Below are 20,247 nucleotides of genomic sequence, written 5' to 3' on the forward strand. Positions count from 1 at the left end.
TGAGCCACTTCAGATTCAAACACTAAGAACTGGACTCAAGGGCTTGCCTGGTGGCGCAGTGGTTGAGAGTCCACCTGCCGATGCAGGGGACGCAGGTTCGTGCCCTGGTCCGGGAAGATCCCACATGCCGCGGAGCGGCTGGGCCCCTGAGCCATGGCCGCTGAGCCTGTGCATCTGGAGCCTGTGCTCCGCAACGGGAGAGGCCACAACAGTGAGAGGCCCACGTACTGCAAAAAAAAAAAAAAAAAAAAAACTGGACTCAAGTGAAAAACCCTTCCATCCCAGCAATGGCAGCACAGGACCAAAAGGGCATCCACAGACCTGGGACAACTCTTAAGGTAGAAGGCTTCCAACTACAACTAAAGCAGAGGCTCAACTCACTGAAGTGTGAGCCCAGCTTCTTGGAGAGGAGGAACCAGAAGTGGACACAAAAAGTCAATGACTGAGGACGTTCAAGGCTATGTTAACTATAAACTAGCTTTTAAAGTGAGTTTTCATTTCACAGAGTTCAACTCTATTGTAAACATCATCTTATGCTTATGATTTGAGTTTTTAAATACCTTCCTCTCCTCCCCCTTTCTTCCTCCCCGTCCCTTCCCTCCCGGTCTATCCATCCCTACATACCTATTATTTCAGCATAGATTTCGCTGCTTAGAAGGTGCAAGGTAAATAAGGGATTCTTCCATGGAACATTTATCTTCTAGATGTCCCACCCACGTAGGTATGCCTCTACCATGACATTAGTCATCAGAAGTCTTATTGTTTAAAGCCACAGTGTGTGAATGCTTGAAAAGGGGTGGTGAGGGTCACCTCACCTTTGGCAGCACAGGCAGGGGAGGCAGGAGGGCGCAGGGCCGGCCACCCTTAGATGCTGCACAGACAAGGCCACGAAAATGGTGCTCCCTGCCGCCGCCTCTGCCCTACAGGTTGCTTATCCTTGACCTAGATACAGAATCATCATGATCTACAAAGCAAAGCTTTTCCTTTTTAATGTTTTATCGGAGTATAGTTGATTTAAAGTGTTGTGTTAGTTTCCGTTGTACAGCAGTGAATCAATTATACATATATCCACTCTTTTTTTAGATTCTTTTCCTATGTAGGTCATTACAGAGTATTGAGAAGAGTTCCCCGTGCTCTACAGTAGGTCTTTATGAGTTATCTGTTTTATACAGAGTAGTGTGTATATGTCAATCCCTATTTCCATTAGGAATATTGAATCTCTACAAACAGCATGAGTACGATGTCATTAATAACACTGAATTATAAACAAGAGCTCTCATTCCACTTCACTCTGCCACTGTCCAGCCTTACGCCCTTGGGCTTATGACTTAAACCTAGAGGTTAAGAGCAAGGCCACCGAAGCAGCCACATCCTCTTCACAACTGCTTCACACCCTCCACCAACTATACAACTTATTTTCCTTAAACAACGATCAGAACACGTTTCTCATCGATTTGTTGGGAAGTTTAAATGTAACCCCTGCACACGACACCGAGTGCCCCTTGCTCAGTAAATCAGGCCTTTTATTACTAAAACAAGCATCTGTGAATCTCTAATTCTTAAACTTGATGCAAATCACGCAGGCGTGCACAGCCTGGGAAAATTCCGTGTATGTAAACGTAAATGAAGATGCTGGAGAAATAGCAGTTGTGTGTCCCAGAGGAGATGCCAGAAGCCACAGCGGGATTGCTCTAAGTCTCTTCTCTCTGTCCCACAGGATCATCCCCAGGGTGGCCCTGATTTATCTCCTGTGTAGACACAGCCATAGCGACGACCCAAGTGCTCACATTAAAGAGGAAGAAACATTTTAACAGAGTTTTAAAAGCATTTCAGGTCAGTTGAAACTGAGTTCTTGCCCCCATTTTGTTAATAAAATGGACTATCCTTGTAAGTGAATTATTTGTTCTAAGACAGTTTAAAAATCTGAGGGGAAAAATTCCAAAATAAATAGTACAGGAGGGTGTGTACGCTATATATCAAGAAAGATTATCTCCCTCTGTAACTGCAAAGATGAATGCTATTGTATTCCTTTCAGGCACTTTTCTGGTATTTATTAATGCTTAATTAAATATTAATCACAAGAAAAATAGAGGTTTGGGTCAGAAGAAGTTTTCTGTGCACCATACTAAGAAGACCACGTTAATAACGCAAACAATTTGACGCGACAGTCGCGAAGGCTCTAATCTTGTGAGTTGAACTCTTGTTTTACTGAACTAAACAAGGGCTTAGTTCCAAAGAAATTTTGACTCTGGTGAGCCTATTTAATCCCTGAGATATTTGCTTTTATTAACGTTAGTGACATCTTTCAAAGGGCATACTAGTGCCAATTATATTCACCCTTCATTTTAAGGTTCCAGTCTTAAAGACAAATCCAATAACTACTTCTTCTTGATCATTAAGTCTGCCCAGATACTTGACATAAGGTAATGCTTTGGGATATTATCGTTAGACTTTGTGAAGTGTGGATAACTGAAAGGGTGCATTTAGTATTTTTATTTGTATTTTCAATTTCACACGGAGGGTAAGACTGCAGGCTTCAGAGCCGGCTGCCCTGATGCCAACCCTGGCTCTCCAGCTTATTAGTTACGTGAGCGAGGGCAAGTTAACATTTTTACACATCAATCTCCTTACCTAGAAGGGTGGCAATAAATTAGTACAAAATTCTATTTTCAGGCATTCATTACATGGAATAGAACCTTGTACATGATCATTGCTGTCAAAAGTGATGTCTGTTATTCATATTAATACTCTGAATATCTGAGGACCACCTTTATGCCAGGATTCTCTCTTCGGTTGGATAAAGCATTAAACGAGGTTCACGCATCCCTGTCATCGTGAAGCTTTTATTTTAACGAGGCAGATAACCAATAAGCACTGGAAATAAGAAAAATACATAGAACTTAAATGAGCAACACTAAGGAGGGAAACAAAGCAGGACAGAGAACAGGAAATGTTAGAAGGTGGTGAAATTCTAGAAGGGGTGGGGGGGCCAAGCATTAAACATTCGCCTCTCAGTTTCAAAACCCACCCCCTCTTCTGCGTGGTACTGGGCGCCGCTGCCCAGCTGGCCGGCTCCTTGCAAGGCCTTGCCTGTAGGGGGGTGCTAGAGACAAGCCGAGGAGCAGGAAGAAGGGGCCTTCTACTTCCTCTTCACTTCCTGCTGGCTTCCGGGTTCCACCAGGGTCCGTGCAGCCTCCCTGTACTCCAGCATTGTCTCAAGCAGCCGAAGCCCGTTTTTATGTTTTCCCACCACTTTCAGAACCGACCCCAGAGAAGTACGTGCACCAACTGGCTGGTGGCTCGTCGGAGGTGAAGGTGCCCGAGCCCGTGGATCGTCTCCTCCAAGCCCAGAGACAGCAGTCAGCGGAGCTGCACCTCTCCTTGACGGCCGGGACCAAGCTTGGCAGGGCTCATCCTCCAGGCTTCTAAACTGTCATCATCCCAGTCGTTGCCCCCTCTCTCCAGCCCCAGGGATGGCAGCCTGCTTCCTGCAGCGGCGGCCTCTGTGATACCTTTGTGTTCTCACTACCCCGCTACCAGCTACCTGGTGAAAAATTCTTCATACTTAGCTAATAGCTTTTCTATTAAATTTTCTCTTTTAAACCCTCATGTGAGTTCTCTCTCCCGGGAAGAATGTGACTGTAAGACGGACAGCAAAGGCTTCACTGAGTCAAAGCTTGAAAGAAGGTAGGGAGTGAACCACACAGTTACGACGCGGGGGAGACCCATGCTGGGCAGAGTCAAGTGCAAAGGTCCTGGGGTCTGGGTCTGGTCTGCACGAGGGATCACCAGAAAGCCTGTGCTTCTGGACAGTAAGCAAGGGTGGAGCAGGCGAAGCCGAGACCTGAGAGGTTCCAGGGGCCGGATTCTGGAACGCCTCACAAATAGGGCGACCAGGACACCCCTCGGAGCAGGACACTTCGGAAGGTGAAAGGGGTGCTGTAAACAAGCACACTGAAATAACAGGCATTGATGGGGAATGTTCTGGGCATATTGATTGGAATCACCCTCCTCTGTGTAAGTCACTGCCACGACTTGGGTTTTTATTTAAAGTGCGGTATAAAGCTATTTGACCGTATTGCATAGAGAGATGACTTGCTCTGATATACATTATAACTGCTCCCAAGAGGAAAACAGGTATGTATTTTCTACAAAACAGTGTTTCTCAACTCAGTATGAATTATTTAACTACCATCTATAATAAATGGGCTAAAACATACATAGGTTTTTTAGCAAATTTAATATAAAGGAAAACACACATGTACCAGTACATTTACCATGAAATCCAAATGTTATGAATAATTATTGAAGCAAACCTTGGCTCTCGTTTCTATTTTCAAGAAAATCCTTAGGAGTTGTGAAACTTTGAAGTTTAATATGTTAAAAATCCTTAGGCTTTTGTCTGTTCCAGATTTTTCCTTCTGTTCTTGAAATAGTATAAAGGGTGAATTAGCCTACCTCTATTTCCAGCTGATACTCATGACAGGAAAAAGTAAAGGTTAGAAGTAAAAAATTGTAGCTAAGAATTAACAGGGCTGAGATTTGAGCCCTTACCTGTTTTCAAAGCCAGAATTTTATGTGTCTCACCAAGCTCCATGTATCAAACATCCTTTCTGGCTAATTTTATGACCTTTTAATTTCATTTGAAACGTTAAATATAAAACACAAAGAAAGGTACGTGCTGTTTTAATTTGTTGAGGAGAAATCGGAACTTTTTTAAATGAGAAAAGTAATTCCTTTGAAAATGAAATTTCAATGATCTTAATTCTTTTCCTCTGCCAACAAAGGCCTGTTTGTACTCATACCATTTCTTTTCTCTAACATTCCCATATGTGACAAGAATAGGAAGACAGGAAGCTTCATTTATCAGACTCCACGGTCAGCAGGGTTCCAGCTTGATTCTACCACTGAGATTCACTTAGACAAATTGTTCATTACATATGAATATCAGTTCTGTGCACTGTAGAGAATAAACATTCATCCCTTATCCGGGTTGTTCTGTGTCCTACCCAGGCTAGAAAGAGCCTCAATTCTGTAATGTTCTCTATATCATATGCATTGAGTAAAAGAGTTTTAACCTATTCAGAGTAATAAAACAGAGACATTTCAACTCCTGTCTTATTTTTGGAGACAGTAAAAAAAAAAAAAAAATCGGCCTCAAAGACAGAGAACGTGTGTATCAAGTTCAGTCTGTGTTTCAAACAATAGCCTTCAGTATCTCCCTAGAAACAGGACTGGTGACAAAAATAAAGGAATACAGAACTAAGTAAGGCAATGGAGATGGAAAATACTCATCAGCCAGAATTTCGCTTCTCTGATAATGTATTCAGAGTGAGTTTATGAATTAAATGCCATTTCTCTTTTCTAAATTATATCTTTATTTTCTTAGAAGCCACATATTCTGTTACATGAAACAAAACCTGTGCTTACTTAAAGAGCAAAACAATTAAATAGTTGAATTTGAGAGGAAGGTCTACTTTCCTATTTTGAAGCAAGTTTTCAATAGCGATGTTATTGGGTTGGCCAAGAAGTTCTTTTGGGTTTTTTGGCAGCATTGTACCAAAAACCTGAACGAACCTTTTGGACAGCCCAGTTTTTTTTTCTAAAATCCATACAGGATTTATGAAAATCATCTCTCTGAAAGATCTGAAGGATCAGTATTTTTGTCGACAGTAGACTGACTTTGTGCGCCAGGCTCAGATTCTCATCCTCCTCCTCTGATGCTGAAAATGCCTAAGGGCTCTCCAGTGACACGTGAAATGATCTTCCAACAACTGCCGCGATCCTGAAGGAACTTCCACCATATGACCCAACCTTTCAATCCGCTGGCATTATTCGTCACCATGAGTTATTTCTCTTTAACCAGTCTGGATTTCTTGCTATTGTCCGAAGAGGTTCTCAAATTCCCTACACTTTTTTTTTTTAAACATCTTTATTGGATTAATCTCTTACACTTTTTATCAGACGGATGTCCACACAGAACACACTTGACTCTTCTTTTCTGGGAATGCGGCCAGGAGCTGCCCCTCCACCAGTGGCCAGCGGCGCACTAAGATTTTTGTTTTTCTCCAAACAGAGGGTTATTCTGTCCCAAGGGGCAGGTATGGCTTTTACTTTAGAACTCTAGAGGAGTGTGCGGTGACTCACACACTGAGGAATGCCGCACGTATCTCCAGCACTACTGGACCTCCCAGATCATACCACCTTTTCTCAGAATACCGTGAACCACAGCTTGAACCCGCTACAGTACTCATTCTCCCTCTCTCTGGCTCTAGGCCCTACGTAAAACGTGAAGGCATCTGTTAATCTAATAAAAGGATCCCAGGAGTGCTTTTTTCTTAAAGCAGAGAGAGACTTTCTTCCGGCATCATTACAGGTAATGCATTGCACACGAGCTAACTGGCAGACGGTACAAGCCCCACCAGGCTGTAAGCAGATAAATCAGCAGAGAGAACTGCATGAAGTACAGCAAGAGGATAACCCTAAACTTCAAACACGAGACTGAAACTCACTTTACCGAAAACAAGCAAAGGAAAACAAGCAGTCACGTTTATATTTTAAGTGTCAGCGCTTAAGTGGAAAAGCATCAAAAGTATCAAATGATACGCCCAGTTAGCTGTGTAACACTTGACTGTTCGGCTGTTCCTTCCCTCCGTGGCCCAGCCTGTCCTATTTTATAAAGTTTAAAAGGTTCACATTTTCATCTTTGGGGATATTTTTAATATGTTCTTTCTATATTAATTTCTTAAACACACCAACATAACACTTAGCTAATATTCATCAGTTGTAAGCATTAAGACCAAAAACTTTCCCTTCCTACGGTTTAGGTCTGAGTAAAAAAGAAACCAAACATCTTAAAAAGTCAAATAGCGGAGCCAGTGCCAATTTTAAAAAAAAAAGCACGCCTATCCTCCCTTAGAGTTCTACTTCGATAACTATTAATATTTAACCAGTTAGCAAAACAGTTAACCCCGTTACCAGATTAACGGTGTCATTCCGATAGTCACTCTTCTGTGCATAGGATGTGTGGGAAAGATGAACTTCATATTTGATAAAGCAGAGTTGAAAGACCGTTTGCATGAAAGTGCGCCTCTCAACACCAGTTTAAGCTCAGAAAAATGAATATAGGCCTCTAGCAACTGATGTGAAATAGAAAATAGACTGAGGCTCAGGAAAAACGGAAGAGAAAGAGCTGCAGACATGGGACGTGAGTGGAAGGAGAGAAAAAAGAAGGACTGGGAACAGAAAAAGGGAGACCGCGAGTGCCAACAGCGGGAAAATCCCTCTCACAGAAGTATTCTTAAGTGAGACATGCGTGGCCCCCAAAATGCAAAGCTATTAACTAACTGCTTACCTCTGTCTTCTCAGCGGGAGTTGCAAGGTGCAACCACTTCCTCTTTACCTTAGAGGGGAACGTCCCAGCATGACCGAGACCCTGTAATTTTTACTATACGTTTTACTGATATGGCATTCCCCTGAATGTCCATGGAGTTCACTCCTACTTCCTGGAACATGTGCTGTGATAGAAGGCTTGGAATACTTGTATCTTCCTGATCACCGGGTCTAATTAGCATAATGTCATCCACAGAGTAGACCAGCGTGATGTTCTTTAGAATGCCACCTTGACTGTGGTCCCTATGTACTGTACTATGAAAGACAGCAGGCGAAGTAACACAGCTCTGGGGCAAGACAAGGAATGTGTGCTGCTGTTCTCACTATTTAGAGGCAAACTGTTCTTACTCTTCCCCAGTGGTGGGTAGAAAGAAGAAAGCAGTTGCCAGATAAAAAGGCCACATACAGAGAGCCAGAAGCTGTGTTGATACGTTCTGTTAAAATAACAGCACATCCGACACAGCGGCTGTGATGGGGCTACCAGCGCATTGAGAGAAGCAACCTGCCATTGGACCTGAGTGTGCCTGCCTGCCCTTGCTGAGCACGCCAAGGGGGCAAGGTCCTGACCACCCTCTACCTGAGACGTTTCTAGGGCTTGGGTTTCCAGTGAGCAACCTCGAGGGATGCGGTGATGTCTCGTGGTGGACATTATGTTCCCACATCTCTGAGTTCCTCAGCTGTGATGCAAACGCACTGTTTCTGCAGAGCGTAGCCATGTGATGGTTGCCTTCGCTGCGGATAACCCGTCCATGGCTGCATATACAACAGCTTGAGTCCCCGTATCCCGTATCCTTTCTTTAATTCTACGTGAAGGAAATTCTGGCATCTTTACTTCGTTTGCTTACGCAGAGCTATGTCTGGATTCCAGGGGCTCTCCCGGAACACCATTTGGATGAGTTCCCAGTGTCCTTGCAAAACACTGAATCCTAAATCATGGGTCAGTGTCCCTTGTGTGGTAAACAGAATAATGGCTCTCCAAAGATGTCCAAGTCCTAACCCTTGAAACTTGTGAACGTGGTACCTTACATGGAAAAGAGACTTTTTCGATTAATTTTAGACATTTGTGAAGGGGAGATTACCCAGGTGGATGCAATGTTATCACAAGGTCCTTTTAAGAGGGAGGCAGGAGGGTCAGATTCAGAACAGGAGAGGCTGGTATGACACTAGGAAGAAACTCCAAGGCCAGGGAAGTGGTCAACCTCCAGAAGCTGGAAAGGCAAGTAAATAGATTTTTCCCTAAAACCTCCAGAATGAACACAGCCCTGCTGAGCCATTTTAGACTTCTGACCTACAGAATACTCAGATAATACATACATATTTGTTATTCTGAAGCAAAGTATTTGTGGTTGTTATATCATCAGCAGTAAACTAACACATCTGTTCAGCCTTCCATTTAATATTTATCCTTCCCCTCTCAGCCTAATTCCCCGAGATCTACTGCCCTGTGTATTGTCCCACTTTCTGCCAGTAAACGTTGGCCAAATCTGACTTGCATTCTGGAGAAGTCTTGAATTTCTCTGCTAGGACTATACTACGACCTAGAGGCAAAGAGGAGAGGTGAGAATGGTTCTGCAGGAAAGTAAGCAGCATCTTGCTGGACGGTGGGATCACGGCACAGTCTCCATGGCAGGGGTAGGAGCTACTTCTGCTCAAGCGTTTAAAGCTATTTGGGGAGAAATATTTGGGGATTTACTCAAATATTCCTATCCTAAGTCTTAGGATCCCACCGTCCCTTTGAGAACCCCGAGTCGGGCAAAGTTTCAAACGGAGCCGATTTTGTGTCAAGGCCACCATCATAACGTGATCCTGAACTGATTTTTAGCTCAAGAGGTAAGACTACTTATTACAGCTGCCACAGAGGCTCTCTGGTTTCCAAATATGTCTTAAGTTGTCAATTACCTGCTCTGAACTCAAGCATCTGAAATATTTTCAGGATTTCATTTCTATTTCAGTGTCTTGTCTTTAAGCTATCATCCTTACCACCTTTAATTACATCAAAGCTAGACCACTGTCAACCAAAATAATACAGTATTACAAGTGAAGGTCAAATAGGAGCTGTGGAGTCTGCAGACTGTATTCCAAGCCACACTTCTCACGAAGCTGAACGGCTAATATTGATTAGGTAGCTGACCACTAGAATGCACCCAAAAGGCAAACCAGAGACCGGTAAGGGGACTTTCTGCGCTACTGTTCCTTCCTCAGCCACTCCAATGACTCATTTGGTTTAGGTCAGTCAGTTTTATAGTTTTTGCAGGACTGGAAGACTGCCATTTAAACTGCCCTAAATTTATCATTTTTTCACTCCAAATATATGCTGTAATCTTTCTTCTGATGGTTAGCAACTTAGAAGCGTACGGTGATGTAAGCTTAAGGGTGTGACAATACAGGTTTTTTTTTTTTCTAGAGTCCTCCTTATTATCAACGTTGGAGTGTTTTTCAGGGTCAGCATAGGAAGAGTGGGACTTTCGGGTGGAATCTGATTGCTAGGTAAGCTATGTAATGCTTTCTTGGGAAAGTAAGTCTGATGATTGGGGTAGACAGGCAAGCATTTTACCATCAAAGGTTGCTAAGTCATCTCGGTGTTCTCAGGGTTGCCAGTTGCTCATACAGCACATTTATAAAAATTGCTAAAAAGCATCCCTACCTCCAGACACTTTACTTCCATCTACAGGAAAATTTTCGTAATGCATTGTTCTTCTCATGACACTCTAACGCCATATTCCAGAAAAATTGTGATAATGAGTATATACATCTCTAGTGTGTACAATATGACTCATACTTAGATGTGGTGCCCTGTGCACTAGACACCTGAAGAATTCAGCATGCGTGTCCTCACAGAGTCCTAACTACTGGCTATATAGGTTCTTATAAAACTCTAATCTTACGTTGGTCTTAGGGGTTATGGTTTCAGTGGTATAAGACCAAGTTGATTAGTAGTAAGGTTTAATCTAAAATTTCACATAGTTTTCAGTTAATGAAATATAAGAGGCAAATCCAACGTTAAGTAAAATCCCTCTTCTTTCTTATAAAGTCAATTTATGGCATATTCACAGGGGATAAGTGATTGATGAATCACTAATAGTAAATGGATAATCTTAATAGAGAACCACTGAGACTGTCCTCTCAGTCTCTCTTAATAGAGAACCACTGAGACGCATCCTCTTTCTAGTCATGCAAAAACTCCAAGAGTTAGCCTGGAATAAGGGCCATCACAGTAGATTTAACCCTCTTAGACCACGGGCTCCTGAATTTTAATCCAAGGGAATATACGAAGATTTCATGTAAGCACGTGATGATATTTCAATTGAAGTAGTTATAAAGGACCTCAGTCATCAGTATTGAAAGATGATATTTATTCTGCATCACTGCAGTACTATTTCCAATGCTTTTAAATTTCTGTTTACTTTCATCACGATAAAAATAATTTCAAAATTCTTTACTTTCTTCTAGTGGATTCCTGGCATCTTCCACAGCAACTGCCGGTAAATTGAATTTGTAATTAAACTTTCCACAAAAAGCATTCCAGGCCTAGAAGACATCTCTGTTGAATGAAATCAAACAATTAAAGAAGAAATAATGCCAATTCTACTCAAACTCTTTAACATAATAGAAGATGAAGGACCATTTCATGAAAACACTATTACCCTGTCACTAAAACCAGACACAGACATCAAGAGACAATTTTCAGGCTGTATCTCTTATGAACATAGATCTAAAACCTTCAGTAAAATATTAAAAAACTGAATATTAAGGGACATACAGAGCAGTACAAAATGATCAAAAGTTCAACCTACAAAGAATACATAGCAGCCCTAAATATGTATTCAAACTGTAGCAGTGTAAAACATACAAAGCAAAAACTGACTAAAAAATAAATTCACAAGCAAAATTGGAGACATCGACTCCCCTACTTCAACAACAGAACAGGTAGAAAATCATCAAGGATACAGAAGAACTCAACAAGACCATCAACCAATTGACATTTACAGAAAACTCAACAACACCAGAATACAATTTTTTCAAGCACCCATAGAATATTCACCCATATAAATTATACCATGAATCACAAAATAAACCTAAGATTTTAAATGACTGAAATCATAGGTTGTCTGACCACAACGGCATCAACCTAGAAATCATTAACAAGAAAGACAGCAAAAACAAATCTCCAACACTTAGAAACTAAGAAACACACTTCTAAATAATCCATTGGTTAAAGAACACATCAATTCTTTGAATAAGTCTCATTCCTTTGGAAATAAAAAAATATTACAGTGAGTAGATAAAAATATAACATCTTAAAATGTGTGGAATGCAGCTAAAGCAATTCAGAGAGGAAAATGCATAGCACTAAATGCTTAAGGTAGAAAAGAAGAAATATAACAAATCAATCTAATTTCCTGCCACAAGACACTAGGAAAAGAAAAGCAAACCCAAAAGATGTGCAAGGAATAAAGATAAGATCAGAAATCAATGAACTTGTGAGCAGAAAAACAATAGAGAAGCCAATAAAAGAAATAACTTTGCAGTGGTGGTTAACACAAATCTACACATGTGATAAAATGACATAAAACTATATACACACGTTTTACTAATGTCAATTTCTTGATTTTAATATGGTACTATAATTACTTAACCAATGGAGAAAACCGGGCAAAGCATAAACAGAACATCTCTGTATCATCTTCAACTTCCTATGAATTTACAATTACTTTAAAATAATAATGTAAAAAAACGAATGCTCAGAAAATGACAAGTCACTTCACTAAAACAGAAATATGGGTGACAATTAAGCACGTGAAATGGTTCAACATCACTAGGCATTAGGAAAATGCAAATTAAAATTACCATGCCTTTTGTTTCTACATATCTTTCATAATAGCTAAAATTTTTAAAAATATATATATACAAACTAACAATAATGGACTCTGGCCAGAAAGCAGAGCAACTGGAACTCTCATTCATCACTGGTGCAAATGCAAAATGGCGCAGTCACTTGGGAAAACAGTTTGGCAACTTCTTATAAACTTAATCATTCACTATCCTGAAACTCAGCAATCCCAGTCCCAGGTATTTACTCAGGTCAGCTGAAGATGTATGTTCCCACAAAGACACGTACTTGAATGTTTAATAGTATCTCTATGCATCATTAGCAAAACTTGGAAACAAACCAAATACCTTTTAAACTGGTGAATGGATAAACATACCAACAACCATCACTGCAGTGGAGTGCTGGTCAGCAATAAAAAGGAATGAGCTGGTGATTTATACAACAAAATGAATAAATCTCAGATTAATTATGCTAATTGTAAAAGCTCAAAACGCTACATACTGTATCCTATTTATATGACCCTGGAGGACAGAAAAATCTCTAGGGAGAAAGAAACAGTCACCGCAAGGGGTAGGGCACGTGTAGGAAATGACTGCAAAAGGGAGACAGGGAGTTTAAGATGAAGGAACGGCTCTACATTTTTGTTGTGTTGGTATTACAGGTCTTTATGTCAAATATGGTGGTTTATGTCAAAAATGTTGGTATTATAGGTCTTTATGACAAAACCCATAGAACTCTACACCTGAAAGGGTAAATTTTACTGTATGTGAATTATACCGCAGTATTAAATAGGAATGAAAAGAGAATGGCTAATAGGAAACACAAATTAAGACGATAGATTTAAGTTTAAATATACCCCTTATCCCCAAAATACATATTTAACCTGATCTTTTAAAAGAAAATCTCAGATTGGATAAAATTATAAAGTCATTAAATACTCTTAAATCAGATACATATGTAAAAGATAATGGCTCAAAGAGTCTAAAAGGATGGAAATAATGTGTCATACAAATACTTAGCAAGAAAAAAAGGTTTAATAATATCAGAATAAGTAGATTATAATGCAAAAATTGAAAACAAAATGCAAAAGTATCATTTACTTTCACAGGGGACTTTTAAATGTATCTTAAAGTCTGATAATAGAAAACAATAACATTTGTTGCATCTGATTTTATTGGCACATAGTAGTCTTCTATGTGTTAATTAATCAAGGAAGCCATTAGGCTGAGATGGCGCTAATGCCACAGCAGCCTACAGAAGCAAACCAAAATCTAAGCCTGTAAATGCCTCAAGGTTACAAAACCAAAACCTAAGGACAACCAATCACAAACAGCCAACTACACTTTAAGCCACCGCCAGTCGGTAATGTCTTTACTTTGCTTCCCCCTTTTCTGTATGAAAGTCTGACCCTGAGCTCTTGTCCGCAGAGACCCTAACCACTTCCAGTTCGGCATTGCCCGATTCAAAACCATTGTTGCTCAAACTCTTAGAAATTTTAATATGCCTCGATGTATATTTTAAAATATATTTGAAATATTTTAACTGAAATAAGCATAAAAAGCAAATAAGTACAAGATACAGTAAAGCTCTAGAAATTTTTAACCTGGAGAAAATTCCTAGGAGGTCAGCTCTACCCTTTAATTTCTTTGTCCACTTCTGGTCATCACAGTCTCATTTGAGTATCCCCTTTTATGGCTATGCACACCTTATACACACATGCATCCCACACATCTAAAATTTATATTCACAATAACTAAGGTTTTATTGAGAAAGCTATCAGCAAAGAGTGTGGGTACTCAGTATCATACTTTTTCTCTAGCAACAAGTTAACAGTCCCCTGGTATTAATTAATAGCAGCAAGGGATGGGTAGGGAATTTTAAAAGGCAAAATAAAAGTGATCACTGAATAATGAGCTATCGTTAGATACCTGGGGCCATAGGCAGCACTAAAATAGAACAAATAAACAGTCAACAGGAGATTCAGACAGTGATTTGAATTAGAAAAATAACGGGTGTGTCCTTTGTAAAAGCATGAGATGTAGTCATTCAAGTCTGAGGGCTGAGCATATTTTTATGCCAGATCTGCATATCATGGACAAGTCTGTTTAGACAGTAAGGTATCGACTGGAATTTATTGTACCTCTTGATATCTGGGAGCAACCCGTTCATTTGCCTGGCTGAAGTTTTGCTCCCACACACTAACTAAGGTAGGAAGACTTGCAATCTCCCAGAAATATGGCCAGACGACTGCCACTGTATCCCCCTTGATGAGAAAGTACAAAATAAATGAAGGCAAGTAATTGGTGTGAAAATGTCTTCAAAAAAAAAAAAAAATCCATGCGTAGGAAATATTTTGAGAGGTGCGAGGAGAATAGGGTACTATGGAGTATTCCCTGAAAAGATTTCACGGAGTCGCTGGGCCGCCAGACTGTAGAGCAGCAGCTACGCATAGTCGATGCTTAAGCAAAGTTTTTAAACGAAGGCGTGAAAGACGGGATTCGTTCCCCTGCCGAAGGCAGATAATGCCAGTATGTTTGAAACGCTGAGAAAAGCAAGAGGTCCAAGTTGCCTTCTCTAACCACTGTTCCCTCAAAGGCATCAGACAAAGGGAGAACCCGGGCTGTCAGATGTATGTCACGAGGCTCTGAATACAAGAGATGAGCTAAGGTTTGGACCCCTGGTAAGAAACCAGTCCGCTCTCGAAGGGTGATTTACCGGGTTTGTTTCTAGATTAGCTTGACTGAAAGACCCAGGAGTCCACAGTAGATGGTGAGGAGTGAGGGCTGGGGTCGAGGTGGGGAGTTTAATCTAAAGGTTCATTTAGGTTCCGGGCTGGAACTTCCTTGAGCGGCCGGTGATGCCGTGCAGAAAGTGGCTGTGTAGACAGGAGCATGGTACACATTCTGGGCAGAGAGTAGCAGAGCCGGATGACACGTGGCCCGAGGGAGAAAGTAAGGGCAAGTTTTTTCATAACTTTTCAATTCTAGTGCAACTCAAGATTATTTTCTGCACTTTTCTGTTGTTAAACGATAGGAGCTCGAGCAAAATTCAGTTTAAATCGGGCAGCACCAAACAGGAAGTAGTTAGCAACGCTCCACCCACAGGAACTTGGAGAGACTTTTATAGAGAAAACAAAACAGGAAGCAAAGTAAGGACATTACTGATTGGCTGTAGCTTAAAGCCTAATTGGCCGTGATTGGTTATCCTCTGGTTTCCATTTTGTAAGCTTGAGGCATTTTTAGGCTTAGATTTCAGTTTTCTTCCACAGCTGCCATGGCACTGAGTCTAAAGGCTTCACTGAATTATTTTAACTATTATGATAGAACTTTTTATGCTTTCAATTGATTCATTAGAAATAAATGTCGAACTCCTACTTTATGTTATGCATTACTCTTTATGCTAAGACATAAAACAATGGACAAATAAAATCTGTGCTCTCAGGACTTATATTTGCATGGGGAAAGGAGGGGAAGCAGATAATGGACAAGAAAATCAATTTTACATATATGTGTGTCTATATATATATGTATATAAGTACAACATGGTATGTAAAGGGGGACAAGCGGAAAAGAAAAGGTTAGCAATTGGATTTGACTGCAGTTTTATGACAAGTGATCAGAGAAAGACTCACCAATAAAGTAATTAAGAAGTCATTAGCAGAGGTATTTAAGTCATGAAACTGGATGAAATAACCCAAGAAGTGTATAAAAAAGAACAAATTTAATTTTTAACTTTTTTCTTTTTATACTTACTTCAAGAGATTTCTGCTCTTTGCAACCAAACAAGTCTGAATTAAAAGAAGAATTGTTATGGGAAGTAGTCAGAAGTCCCTGACGCCACTTTGTTCCCAATTCTGGATCTTAGAATGAATGCCCAGCTATGTTTTGCCTCTCTCCTTTCATTAACTCCCCTTTATTTGAATTAGAGTGGTTGGGTTTCCTTCAACTATCACCCTTTCTGAAAGAAACTTAATAATAAATTTGGCTTCAAACAACACTGTACTTTCTTAAAAACTCTTTGTGGGGGGCTTTCCTGGTGGCGCAGTGGTTGAGAATCTGCCTGCTAATGCAGGGAACATGGGTTCGAGCCCTGGTCTGGGAAGATCCCACATGCCGCGGAGCAACTAGGCCCGTGAGCCACAACTACTGAACCTGCGTGTCTGGAGCCTGTGCTCCGCAACAAGAGAGGCCGCGATAGTGAGAGGCCCCCGCTTGCCACAACTAGACAAAGCCCTCGCACAGAAACGAAGACCCAACACAGCCAAAAATAAATAAATAAAATATTAATTCTTTGAGCAAAAAAAACAAACAAACAAACAAACAAAAACTCTTTGTTGGCTTCCCTGGTGGCGCAGTGGTTGAGAATCTGCCTGCCAATGCAGGGGACACAGGTTCGAGCCCTGGTCTGGGAGGATCCCACATGCCGCGGAGCAACTAGGCCCGTGAGCCACAACTACTGAGCCTGCGCGTCTGGAGCTTGTGCTACGCAACAAGAGAGGCCGGGACAGTGAGAGGCCCGCGCACTGCGATGAAGAGTGGCCCCCGCTCGCCGCAACTAGAGAAAGGCCTCGCACAGAAACGAAGACCCAACACAGCCAAAAATAAATTAATTAATTAATTAAAAAAAAAAAAACCTCTTTGTATCCCTCTGCACAATTAGAATGAACAGAAATATTGCCATTTGGCTGGGTCCCTAAAACTAGTTTTGCAGTAATTTAATTCTGATCTTCTTTAAAAATGATTAAGGCAGAGATGATAATAAGTCATTACAAATAAATTATTTCCTTAAGTAGTAAAATATATAATAATGTCTACTTTCAGTCTGTAGAAAATGATGTTAGAGCAAGCAGGATGTCGGCCATACTCTTAACAACCTTCTGTACTGGCTGACTGAAGAATTCTCTGGAGACCGTCTGTCAAATATATCAAACAAATGACACTCAGAAATTGTTGCCTGCTGTAGCTGAAGCCTTCCGATATATTTTTCTAGTACTCTGTAGAATCAGAGACCTTTCTGTGTCCAACCAAAATTTTTTTTCCCCTTCATTAAAAAATTTAGTTCTGGTTTGTTTATTCTTGAAACAGACAAAATAATACTCCTTACTTTGTTGAACCGTTAATGATTTTCCCCCAAAGGCTGAAAAGTAGATGGCCGGGATAATGAGCAAAAACTCGAATCCACTTCGATTTTATTTTTTCTCTAAAATATTAGGCATATTTTTCACCTGTTCAATGTGATAATTTTGACTGTTATTTTGATGCAGCAAAAATCTGAATTCCAGGCTAATAATAAGTTCTATTGACTTGTCACTTTAAATAGACCACTGTGCTAGAGAGTTATAAAGACTCTCGCAGGAGGGGAGGTTAACACTATACTAGCGACTCAGCCCTAGGTAAGCCTAAAATCTGATACTTGTGCAACTGTGAGATCACACTGAAGTACCAGAGATGTATCAGTATAATGTTGACAGACTGTAGAAGGAGAGGGCCACGTGGCCTGGAGAATTCATGGAAAGCTTCTCAAAGGAGAAAAGTCTAATAGGGGCCTTTTTAGAGGTTATGAAAAAAAAATTGTTCTGATTCCCTTTAATGTTCCATTTAACGAACATTTACTGAGTATCCACCATGCAGAAAGTATCTTGCAACATCACAGGAAAGCACAGACTTCATAAACTCGAATAAGACCTTGCCTCTGACCTCAAATGATGGCAGAACTCCTGGGAGTAGGAACCACTCTTTATGCAAAGACCAGGTAGACGAAGAAGGAGGGCCATAAGCTTCAACGGAATTAGTCTCAGGTTTCCTTCCTAAAGCATTTTTATTAAGGGACCGCTTCCTTTAAAATCTGTTCTAATGATGCTGTTGATGAGAGAAAACTGTATGGCATTTACTAATAAGGCCAATGGGAGGGACCAATTTTTAAGCCTGTTCCCCCCCACCACCTCCCCAAATTAGACAAAAAACCTAAGTGGTGAAATACAGAGAAAATGTTAAGTGAGCTATTGTACATACAATGGATTAACACGCTTTCATTTTTTATTGTACTATGCCCATCCTATAGCAACACAGGAGTATAAACACAGACATATCAATATTGACTGTTATCAGGAGGGACAGGAAACCAGACAGACAACACTTGCGTAAACCAAACAAAACCTACTTATCTACATCATATAGAAATAGTTTGGCCCTGTAAAGATACCCAGCAGAAAGTTTCACAGTTTTTTTTAGGACGATGCAAACTTCCTGGGCCCCCAGATCTCACCAGTTGGGCACAGGGAATGGATGACAATATCTAGACTGAAAATGTTACATCAGAAATTCTCAATGAGATATCATAATGCTAAAGATCTGTATGATTTTGTAAAGTATTTTTCATAATCTCTTAAATTCTTCGAACTTCCCTAGATGTGAGAAATTAGGGAAACAAAGAATTGGGAGAATTTTGTCAACTTTGCATTTGTTTTTGGAGAAACAATCATTTAAACAGAACATGTCTGTTTCTAATGATCTGATAACGCTGCCCCGAAGGACAAGAAAGACAAGTTTCCAAAAGCAAGTGCGTAATTCAGGTGGTTATGGTATCTGAAAATTACTGAGGAGCATTTTATCCTGGGATAGCTATATGGCTAATTTTGATACGGCAAAAATAAAAACATAACATTTAATTTTTCAGCATCCATGTACGCTTAGGTAAAAGAAGGTAAAAAGAAATCATTGATGTAGGTTTCTAAGAGACATCCAAAACATTTAGAACTGCTCAGAATGTTTCTGTGTAACATTCTGATATTCTATTAATGACATTTTTCTAAGTCTGAGATTTGTATAGTCTATCCTTTAGCTTTCTGTTTAGTTCATTTCCTAAGATGTTAAGTCCAGTGGGCAGGTTCAATTATATTTAGTTCCCAATGTACAAGAAAATTCTCTAATTCAAAAGGATTGGCAATGCTTGTTTCAAAGCTGGAAATCAATATGTAATTTAATCATTTATTTTCAGATTGATTAGTTGTCTACTGGAACAGTCAACAAAAGATGGCTAATTACAAAAGATTGAGATAGAAAGGGTGCTATTTACACATAAATAGTGTTTCCAAAATGGGAAATCCAGGGGAAAAAAAAATCACAGGGCTTAAAAGAGGACTGGGGAGGACTGAATCAAGTCCTCCCCCCTTCATTGTGAAAGTTATGATTTTAAAAAAAAATTGCTCGCTACCTTAGCAGGAAAAGGTACTTGGACAGAGGTAAACAGCTGCAGCACAAGGATTTTTATTCTGCTGAGCCCCCTGTGGTTTAAGGGTAGGAGGCAGAGACTTGAGGAAACGCCGTTTGTGTTTGGAATGCGGATACTAACAGCCTTTCTTGGTGTGCAAGGGCCGGGAGTAGTTGGATTTCATGTTGATCCTGGGGAATCTTGAGAAAGAACTGAGGAAAAGGTATGAAGTCTGGTACTGAAGTAGAGATGCCGGCAGACGGCCAGTGGATGGCGGGGGAAGATGGCTCCAAGCCAGGCACTTCCCTTGGAGGGAACTCAACCCTCACCTGCATCTCGGCAAGCAGGCTTGCACCTGGAGAGAAGGCAGGATCGTGGGCGAAAGAAAGCTCTAGTTCAGATTCCACATATAAATGATATCATATGATATTTGTCTTTCTCTGACTTACTTCACTCAGTATGATCATTTCTAGGTCCATCCATGCTGCTGCAAATGGCATTATCTCATTCTTTTTAATGGCTGAGTAATATTCCATTGTACAACTAATAAGGACCCCACTGTATAGCACAGGGAACTCTACTCGATACTCTGTTATGGCCTATATGGGAAAAGAATCTAAAAAGAGTGGATATATGTATTCACTTTGCTGTTTACTTGAAACTAACACAACACTGTAAATCAACTATGCTCCAATAAAAATTTAAAAACAACAAAAAAGAAAGCTCTAGTTCATGACCTGGTCCCCACCCTGAGAAGCATGCTCTCTGCAACCCGACTTCATGTAACAGCGATGTTCTCTGCCCACTGTGACACA

This window comes from Leucopleurus acutus, assembly GCF_964270905.1.
Source record: "Leucopleurus acutus genome assembly, chromosome: 13".
Classification (NCBI taxonomy): domain Eukaryota; kingdom Metazoa; phylum Chordata; class Mammalia; order Artiodactyla; family Delphinidae; genus Leucopleurus; species Leucopleurus acutus.